This window comes from Desarmillaria tabescens (genome assembly GCF_030435595.1).
Source record: "Desarmillaria tabescens strain CCBAS 213 chromosome Unknown EV420scaffold_213, whole genome shotgun sequence".
NCBI classification, from domain to species: domain Eukaryota; kingdom Fungi; phylum Basidiomycota; class Agaricomycetes; order Agaricales; family Physalacriaceae; genus Desarmillaria; species Desarmillaria tabescens.
Window position 1 is genome coordinate 41,821 of NW_026848512.1, and position 10,422 is coordinate 52,242.

Genomic DNA, 10,422 nt, shown 5'->3' on the forward strand with positions numbered 1-10,422 from the left:
CCGTTCCGCAGTTGACCTCCCATGCGACACGCTCGCGCTTTACCTCTCACCCTTACTTCTCGCTCTCTATCTTACCTCCGATTCACCAGCATTCTTATGCACCACTCTCACGCGTTTTCAATTCTTACCCTTCTGCTCTCTTTTTTGCCCATCATTTTTTCGCGTCCCATTCCCACCGTTACGAGTCCAGATCCATCACGTTCATATCCAGATTCCAAAGCTATTTGCAAAACTCGCGTACCGGCTAACTCAGTCACAAAGACAGATCCGTCATTTGACTGATTCTTCGGACTCGAATGGTACCGCGACGCCACTATAAAATATTGCACCAACATCGATTACACCATTTCAACAGACGGTGAACTCGAACGTGTACAATAATAAAACAAGGTACTCGTCTATCGTAATTTTTAACCAATTTCTTACGGCAACTTCAAGACCTTCATTATACCACGACTCAGGTGAACCCTGACAGCACCCGCTACGTTATCCTCACGGACACTCTACCCGCGAACATACAGGACGGCACCGAGGCCTACTAATAGCCTACTGCCGCCCCAGTCGTAGACAGTCGCGCTTTTGTAGGGGCCGTACAATCTCCCAATTGGTCCGACATATCCGTAATACTCCTCCGTAAAATAGACGTCATTAAATCACTTCGTATTGGCGCAGTTTCTCCAGTGAAGACAAATATAAAACGTCATAACGGTGGTAAAAGACAGACATCGACCTTGGCATTCGATTGCCCCAGAGGTGGGACACCTTCAAACTAACTTGTAATGCCGAGCCTTTTCCGGGCCTTCGCCTCTTCTCCGACACGGGCAAGTCAAATTCATTTCTCCCTCCAAATAGCGCGAAGTCATAAAACAGGAGTCTACTGGCTATTAGATCACCTCGATTTATCGTTGTAATAACTGAGGACCAGATGATTGTAAAGTTACACGCACTATTCAGTGCGGCCTATTAAACCGCTGAGGGTTTTGACATGAATCTAAGCGCCTCCCCCAATTATCTGCTCATCCATCGTTTCAAAAGAGACGCCCGAACCATTTGAATTGTATTCCAGAAAAATTGCGGGTTGATCGAAGAATTAGAGTCTATCGCAAGGGCGGTGCCAAGTTTACAACCACTCACACTACCGATTGTTCCATGGGAAAGGCCACCTCTTAATAGACACCATCAATATCTGGTCTTCAAGGCTCCAGCTGTTGCAGCCCCTGCAATAAATATAACTTGCCATTGTAACTCGTTATCCCAGGCTCTCGGAGGTATCATGATTCTTTGGAGACATCAATCCTAGGACAGTGCACCCAAGCCGTCGGCGCTGAACTCAAACAGTTCTATTCAAACATCAAGGGCAAAGGGAGATCTATCATGGGCACAGATTCCCATCCTATTGGTTAACGGGAACTAGTGTCGCTACGGTCCTGACAAACGGTAGTCAGTAACAATGCCATGGCACCTATCCAACGATCAGTCTCCTTTCCAACTCCTCTAAAAAAGACACTCGGAGATAGGGTAGTCAGACGAACGCTCTTGTCAACGACTGCGACGACACCTCAGCAAATGAACTTTTGAACCTCACTTCTTCCCGCCATATGCGGTGGCACATTTTGAAGTTCAATTGATGGACAGGACATCTGGACCCAGATTACTGAATCAGATTCGGAAAACAAACAGTTAGACGGATTAGAATTGATACTGAGAATCATCTCCGACCTCGGCCCTGTTCTATAGGTTTCTCCCGCTGTAAAAGCATCAGGAATTCCAATACAATACCGCTACTGTCTCCGCATCATAACACAACGGATGGCCCCAAGTTACCGAACAGGCAAACTGTAAACATTGCACCAGATGACTCGGCATTCCAGCCAATGATCGTTCAACTTAAAGTTCTGCACTAGCCATCCGGCCCCCAAAAAGAATGCCCGAATGAAGAATCAAAAAGCGGCAGGATCCAAGTTACCGAATACAAATGATCATTTGTATCTCCAATTGCCTGTACCCGATCATTTCAGTAGCAATGAATAGGTCCAGCACCTGATTTCGGTGGATTTTACGGACAAAGACCACGTATCCTGGCTACAACTGCCGAAGCTACAAACCCTCCCCGCGACTTGAAAGCAGCTCATAATTGTAAATTATTCCAGCGCCAAGCCAGACCGTAAATGTTTACTCACACATTTCAAAATCGTAAACTCAAACCCACGCGGTCCCCAGTACGCGATCTCCTCAATCGTAAATGATCATCACCGACACATGCGGCTCCGAGTCCTGATAAGTTCAGTCACGAGAGATGAATAGAATAATAACCAAGCGTAACATCTCCCACGTGAAGAATAGAACTCACCCAAGAAATTATATAGTCCGAACCATATGATCAGCGGATTTTCAATGCGCTGAGATAAAGTCTAGTATAGCTCGATCAATGTTTTCAGGAGATTTAAATTCTACCAATGTCGCACGCTGGCCTTCTTATCCATACTCGGATTATTACGCGGCAATTGTATCACCAGCTTTCCGCCAAACAAGTGAGGATACCCTGATGTTTAGATCAATGGTGTGAGCGTACGGTCGGACTCGGAAAACTTTAAAGGCTAGACCCAGCACTGATCAAGTCTTTCCATCTACGTCAGCAGTTCAGAATTGTGGGCGGGAATCTAGTCACAAGGCTCAAAAGGAAGTCGACGGTGGCTTAAACAATTCGCTCCAGACGGCAGGTCCAGCCTGAAGCACACCCCGGATAGAGCCTCCAAGTCGGCGTACGGTCACGAAATGGAAGAGATCAAGCGCACAAACAACCGACAGACACAGGAACGTACTAGTATAGCCAGCCATTGATTTACCTAAGGGGCGTTTTCGAATTTGAGTGAAGCGAGAACAAAAGTCGACGGCGGCCCTTCAAGCTTCACCGATCGACCTTACAGGGGTTTTTGATGATCTTTTGCTGCGTAGGGCGCCTGATGAAGCGAACCGGGCGCCGAGGGATTGGCTCTAGGAAAGGATTTCCCATCGACATATATCCGTGTGATCCAACCTGGCAAGGGGCAAAAAAACTATAAGATTCCTGAATACTGACGCAAGAACTCAGGTCCAGGGCCGAGAAATGGCTGTGAATGTACGTGAGTGTCGAAGGACATCTGTTTATGTGGCGTTGCTTCCGGGACAAACGCTCTACGATGAAAAGGTAATAAGCAGGAAAATCAGCGGCGTACGGATCATCGGTCCGTATACTGTAATACCAGCACGTGACTGACGCGGACTTGACAAATCAGGACAAATCTCCTTGCACGCCACCATAATCGTGATAACGGTAACGAAATGCTGAGACGATGCTGGCGCAGTCGGCCCAACCAAATATGGGGTAATCTCCGATGGAAATATCCGATATTTTATGCAGGTTCGTACGCTGATCTGCAGTACATGCCTGGGGTCACTGTTAACCGAGACGCGGTGTAGGCTCTGGTGATCTTTGAAGGCACAGGTGCACGGTCAGTGGTTTTTGTAGGAGTATGGTGGTCTTTATTCTAGCTTTGCTCTATCATTTTTGCTTATTTATCCGGGCAGGACTATGCAATTTTTTGTTTCAGGTCAAGACAGAAATGTCATTCTAACGGTATCCACGGTGTCTCCATCTCTAGCAAAACTCCAAGCCCCAAAAGTTGCTGATCGGACAGCGCCAAAGGAGGACGAGGGATCCTCCACTGCGAACTGCGGTCGCTTAATGTGTCGCCAAGTCTATCTTGACGCGCAGGCTTTTCTCCGTCTCTATCCGGAGGTGAATCCATGACTCTCCCTCCAACGTAAGTTTCCTCACCGCTCAATTACAAGAAAGCCTTCGACTTTCCCGTTTGGAGGTGTTTAGCTGCGGAAACGTTGAGAAAAGACGACCTCTGCTAAAAACCAAGAAAATGCTGAATAGCTCATATTGCAAATTGTGTACCCCGATCGGAGGAACTCAAGTATGGCCGTGGTATATGTAACCCTTACACTCCATACTAACGCGTCCCCAAGACTCGGAGTTCGCCAGCTCCGCTCGCGGATATCTATCATCTAGGCCAATAACAGTGTAGTTTCAGACATTGACCAATATGGTCCTCCCGTCACAAACGGATTTCTACCAAGAAGCAACGGATCAGGACTCTGATCTCGTCCATGCTCTCCGACTGTGGCGATGATATTTTTGTTTCCATTTGCTCAGCCGGGACAGCACAACTTATGGGAAACCACCTAATAAACATCTTGCAAGGCTCCGCATGGGAACAGAGAGGATATGTGTAGAGGACCGGCCTCGGTGGCGATGAATTCCACCAATGAAAGGACGGGATTGCACTTGAACGCAATGACGGCAGCGGCGGAGCCTGTGCGAGTCTGTGCCTCTCGAAGTAGTTTTGCTTCTTGCCAACGCGCTTCTGCTGACTTATCGCCTATGGCACTTGCCTTTATCGTCTTTTTCAGTATGTCTATCTCCCTTCTCCTTATTCTGTGCCTTGATCATGATGAACTGATTCTATATTAGCAGGTGCTTTTCACCTGGGAACACGTACCCGTGATGGACCAAACATCCCCTAGAGTCGACCACCTGAAATTATGAACAGCTTTTTTTTTCGCCTGCCCTTTATACTATACATTTTCATAAACTCTGACGCCACGCCTAGCTTCCGACTAGCCACCGCATGGTTGTGTCAATTCAAATTTGTGGCAAAAACTCGCGAAAACCTTGTATTTTTGTCGATGAATATCAACTATGTACGTTATGTGACGTTTAGCTCTCTCGAAAACTGGATGATCTACAGCTTTGCAACCGACACGTCGCGTCGGACTACTCTCAGGCCCGGATCCTGGGCACTGGATCTGAATTGCCGAACAGGTGAAGGTCATTTCAAATTCTTCCTTCCCGTCGAATCGTTCCCGTCATGCTGAAGTGTTTTGGAGGCGGGGTAGCCCGCCTCTGTGTTCCAGCATTTCTTTCAAACAAGGCGGAATGCTTTCTTAGTGGTCCCTCTAGTAGCTAGCTCAAGGGACGTTTTATCCCAGGATCTTCATTTTGTACTAGTAGTGTATAGACTTGTTTGAGCATGGCGTGTGTACAATTTTCATAATAATTAGAGCCTGGGGCTAGTCTTCGGTGTGCACATGAGTCCGCGACAGAGTCTTGTACCTTTCATTGAGGTCGACTAAGGAAGGTGGCCTATATGTGTACGAACAGACACGAATAAGAGTCGAGGTTTCGATCATCATCCCACGACGCGCTTGTACATTTTTTAACTGGCTACGAAGCGCCCGCTGGGACCTGAGAATGCGACCCAATCTTTAGAAAGCACAAGACTCATCCTTCCTCCACTTGAGTTCTTTCATTCCGGTGCTAGTAAGCCTTCGAGTCCTCGTAAGTTGCAAGGCATTTTTTGCCGTTTTGATTGCCAAAAGATGTATAAAAGTTAGAGTACCATGAGTAAGGCTACACGATAGTACATACGCTTGTCTAAGAATGCAAGGGGTGCGAATTATTATCTAGCAATATACAACGATCAAAATAGTACTACGAACCCTGTGCGCATTCGGTCTAAACCGGACGGGTTGAGCTACTGAAAATGAGGAACTTTTGATGCCATTATCCTCAAGGCTGTTGTCACAATCGTACACAGTCAACAGCTGTGTATGTGGGTCAACTGCTCCCTCAGCACGTAGCCCCACTTTCACAGCCCCTGTATCAAAAATTAAGTCACTTGGCTATCGGTGAGAATCGTGTAAGTTACACACGCAAAACACCGGCTTACCAGCGAGGGCAGAGCCTGGACCCAGACCAAGGTTGACAAAGAATGCACGTCCGAACAGCGGGGAGACGCTTGCGATTGTGGAACGAAAGAGATTATTACCGGCGAGTGCGGATGCGGATGATAGACAGGGTGTACCCATATTATATGTGAGAATGCTCTGAAAGGCAAGGTGGATGCTAGATGCCGAAGGCAGTTCTGATAACGGGAACAATCCAAAGAATGCTTTCCTTGTACGTGAATCTGAAAATGAGGTTATGATGAAAATACTGGCGATCAGCCCCGGGATCTCGACGCTACTTCCCTGTGCGCTGTCAATGCCCTCAGAAAGCAGCCCTGGAAAATCGCAGTCCAATGCGGTATTTCTGATAGAAGAGGTATGCAGTGTACTAAAGAAGGCCAGTGGGCGGTGGCATTTGCGAAACATTAAATGAAGGTACTAACTTTAATTGTACTAGACACAACGCACACCAGTAAAGGCAGACCACTGACGCCGGTATTGAACTTATACATTGTCGGTGAAGACCACTGGGAAGGCCTCCAGCTACAAGCAGAAGATTGCGCTACATAGAATATCTGTCAACCATACATTGGACAGACATGATACATAGGTTTTACTCACATACGAAACCAAGGTCGGCATTCGTGGGTATGGGAATAGGCTCCTTGGCAAGAATGTGTGGAGTATCAGTGCCTCCTGCATGATGCCCGCAATCGACTCCCATTTAATTCTTCTCGCTGTAGGACCGCAACTGCTGATGGTCCGTCATCTTCCCCGGTCACTGTGCTCGCTTTAACAGAATCGTTGACTTGTAACTTTTGATTCCAGGGATACATAGCAGGACGGAAATAGTCACAGGGCCCGTGGTCCAGATGGGCTCGTATTGAGACCACCGCTCTTCGTTCGTTTGAGTTGTAAGTTCGCTGACGACGAGACCAGTGATAAGGCCCTCTGATAGACGGTCCCAACTGCCAAGGTTGTCGGAACGTGCGCGAAACGGGTACATAGCATAACCGCCCGCTACGGACCACCTCCCACAACGAGAGCACGGCTGCCAGCAAACCTGTCCAGGAAGTCGAATGCAAGAAACACGTTGCTTTCTCCGTAGCGACGGGTGTCTGGGAGACGAAGAACGGGGAAAGTGTCGCCATGAAGACCAGACAGCGCCCATGACAAAGGGTTCTTGTAAATATGACAAACAATGGACTAATATTGTACGCTAATAAAGGGTGTTAGGCAGAGCAGATAGGATGTATATGACCGTTGGCATACTAAGGACATACAGCGTCAGACCCAGAGCAGCTGCGTCCGGACACAAAGCTAGTCACGGCTCATGAGTACACCGCCAGGTGTTGAAACACGGCGCCTTTGGAATTTTACAGCATAGGTCTGTCACAGCAGAATCGGAACCTATGATTGTGGACGGTCTTTTGGCAGCTGACGGAGGAAAGGCATACGAGAAAAGCATGCGAAGGAACTTCGAGGTCGGGTCGCCAGTGGGCGTAGGGGAAGATACGGTTATTAGAGATATAGTCCAAATCAATGGCCCACGACTGAACTGTAAAAGATGTCATGGACCGTAATGACCTAGGTCCAAAGGTAGGAGGGGGGAGTCTTTCGAGCGTACAACCCATACAGCGGTGCAACTAGGCTTCGGGACCACGCAATTCGGACTGAGATACTGGAAGCTTGAGGGCGCTTCGACTTGCTGGCAAAAAGACAGATTCCTCGGCCTGACATTTCTACCGCATAACTTATAAGCTTTCTGCGGCGTGTGGTTCAAGCCTCATGGCATGAGTTTGTATCGTTGCCGCGGGGCGGCTTATTTCGGGCCGACGCCACCTTCGCCCAGGAGGGTAGACCACCTTCTTACGCCTAATAAAAAGGGACTGAAGGAAGGTCTGAGCAGAATTTCTGCACCTTCGGCGTCGTAGTGCGCGTCAACAAAAGTCAGTCTTGAATGCATGTGGCTGAAGCGACTCGCTGAGCGAGACCTGTCAAGCCGAAGCCGTACCGCGGCAACATTCGATCACGTGGCTAAACCTCTAGCGGAAGTATATACTTCACTTTGTCACGGCCTCCAAGTTACAGTGGCACCATGCACCCCGAAGTCGAGAAGATCAGGTCAATAGTTGACGACGTCTCGTTCACCAGTGGAACCTGCAAAACCAAGAGAGAGCAATGTCTGCTCTACTACAGGTGTAGCTCCGAGGACTCCACTGCACGATTCGCTTTCCATTCATACTACTTGCATTTACTAATTAACGATCCATCAGGGTCATAAATCTCGCCCATCCAACAGATGCAGAGTTGAATACATTGGCAGATGCTTGTAAACGGCCCCCTTTGGTCGAGATTCTGAGGAGGTCCTCGTGATACTTATCGCAAGGCTCTCAAGCTGGACACCTTACTTTTTGCCACTACATTGGATCTGCAGATGACCAAGATTCTCGACCAAATTCGCGTGGACCTCATGGAAGGACATTTATCGACTGAAAAACGAATCCGACCTGAGCTATACAAACTGAATATCTATGGTGCGTCGCGGTGATTTCTTGTTGGTCTTCTTGTCTCATGCGCCGTCATCAGGTGAAGGATCTTTCTTCAAGTCACACAAGGATACGCCTCGTTCTGAAAATATGTTCGGTTCTCTCGTCGTCGTCTTTCCTACTAGCCACCAAGGAGGCGGTCTTGCTCTTCGCAGCCACGGGAAAGAGTGGGTTTTTGACGCTAGCAGTCTCCTTGCCAATAGCACCACTGAGAACCCGGAGATTGCCTATGTCGCGTTCTACAGTGACGTCGAGCATGAGGTTTTCCCCGTCACCTCGGGCTCCCGTGTCACTCTGACCTACAATCTGTACCAAGAACAGGACACACACACAGATGACATTCAAGGATACAAGAACCTACGACATCACCTCTGATATCAAGGAGTCCATTTCGAGGCTTATAGACGATCCAGAGTTCTTACCCAGGGGCGGAAAGCTTGGCTTCGGTTTGCGTCACCAATACCCTCTAAGCACAAATAGGGGACCATTCGAAGTCGAGGACGTTGTTGATCTTCTGAAAGGAAGCGACGCAGCTATTTACAGAGCCTGCCAGAGTCTGTCTCTATCTGTGAACGTCCGGATTTCCTACATGCCACGCGGCGACGGGAAGCGGAGCTACCTTACCGATAGCGAGTTCGGCAACTTTCAGCTTTGGGAAGAATCCCTCCGTAGTTGGATGGTGCAAGATGGAGTCGAATCTGTTAAGGAACAAGAGGATTGGCAGGACAGCCGCGTTTACAATTCAACTCGTATCTTTTGGGTTACGCCTAGGACGGAATTGAGTCGGGTGACTACTACGTTTGCGTATTATGGAAACGAACCAGATATTGGTTACCTTTACGGGGACATTTGTCTTGTTGTCGATCTTGCTCCAGCAGGTGGCAGTGGCGAAGAGTCTGGTAGTGAAGGCGAGGAAGTTGGAAGCAGTAGTGAATCTGATGGCTTCTATTAAGCTGCTTCCTTTTACAATTATATTACTCGTGTACGCGCCGTCAACGTTAACCCTGTACAATATTGCTACTCGAATGCTCAGCGCTCAGCGCTCATGGGTGACGAAAGATGATGTCGTATATGTATCTTCGTTCTATGATTCCTTCCTCTAAACTTCCTTAATGTTGTGTCCGCTTAGAGTCTCCATCCCAGTGCTCCTTCTGAGTTGCCCACTCCGCTGATTTCAATGCTTGATCAGGCGACTAAGGTTTTACTGAAAAGGATCGTCTCGACTCTCGACGTTCTTATACTAGAAAACCGGCGGAAGTACGGACCGTAAGTCCATGTTCGGGATATTTGCGCTTGTTGGCCTTCCCCACATCGCTCACCACCACTGGTATATTTCCTTAGATATCCATGGATAATTCGTATGGATTTCTGTTTGGCAGCAAGCCTTTGCTCTGCTAGAATACGTTTTCATTAGGCTGGCTTCGGGATACCATGGCAACAGATAATTGACCTGGACCAAGGTAATGGATGTGGATCATACTTGGAATGGCTGTCTTCTCAAAAGGGCACAAAAGGTCGACAATGCGGGTTAGAATGGCCCTGCGAGCTTGTAGCTGTGGTACGTTATCTTGTTGTAAGGCACCCTGTTATCTTTTTTTTCGGATTCTGCATCTATTAACCGCAACAAGTACCACACTAACTACTAAGACGCGGTGGCGGAGCCGGAGGGTCTCTCCATTCAGTTTTCTGTTTTCAATATACGGGTATGTTGGCGTTGTATGTGGAGTGCAGCAACGAACTGTAGTGGTGCTTATTTGCCCTCGCTTCGGGCAGGTGTTTTCTGTGTCTGCGGTTGGCCGTGGCCGTGAGTTTGATGAGTGTCTTCGTAGTGCATGGCGTGGTAGTAGGGCTCATGGGGGTTGTTTCTTCCTGCAGGTTACCCGTGCTCGTCCTCCGAGTCCTCTTCTTCGTCCTCCCACTATTCTCTCTCTTCCTCTTCAAATTCTGGGGTTACCCTTGGCACCCGTGTCTTTCCTGTCCTCGTGAATGCTCCTGATTTCTCGATGAAGCGGCTTATTGCCTCAATTCCCTCCCTCGTGCCGAGTATCTCGGTAGGTACAGTGATCTCGAGGCTTCACGGAGCTCCTCCCGTTGGTCC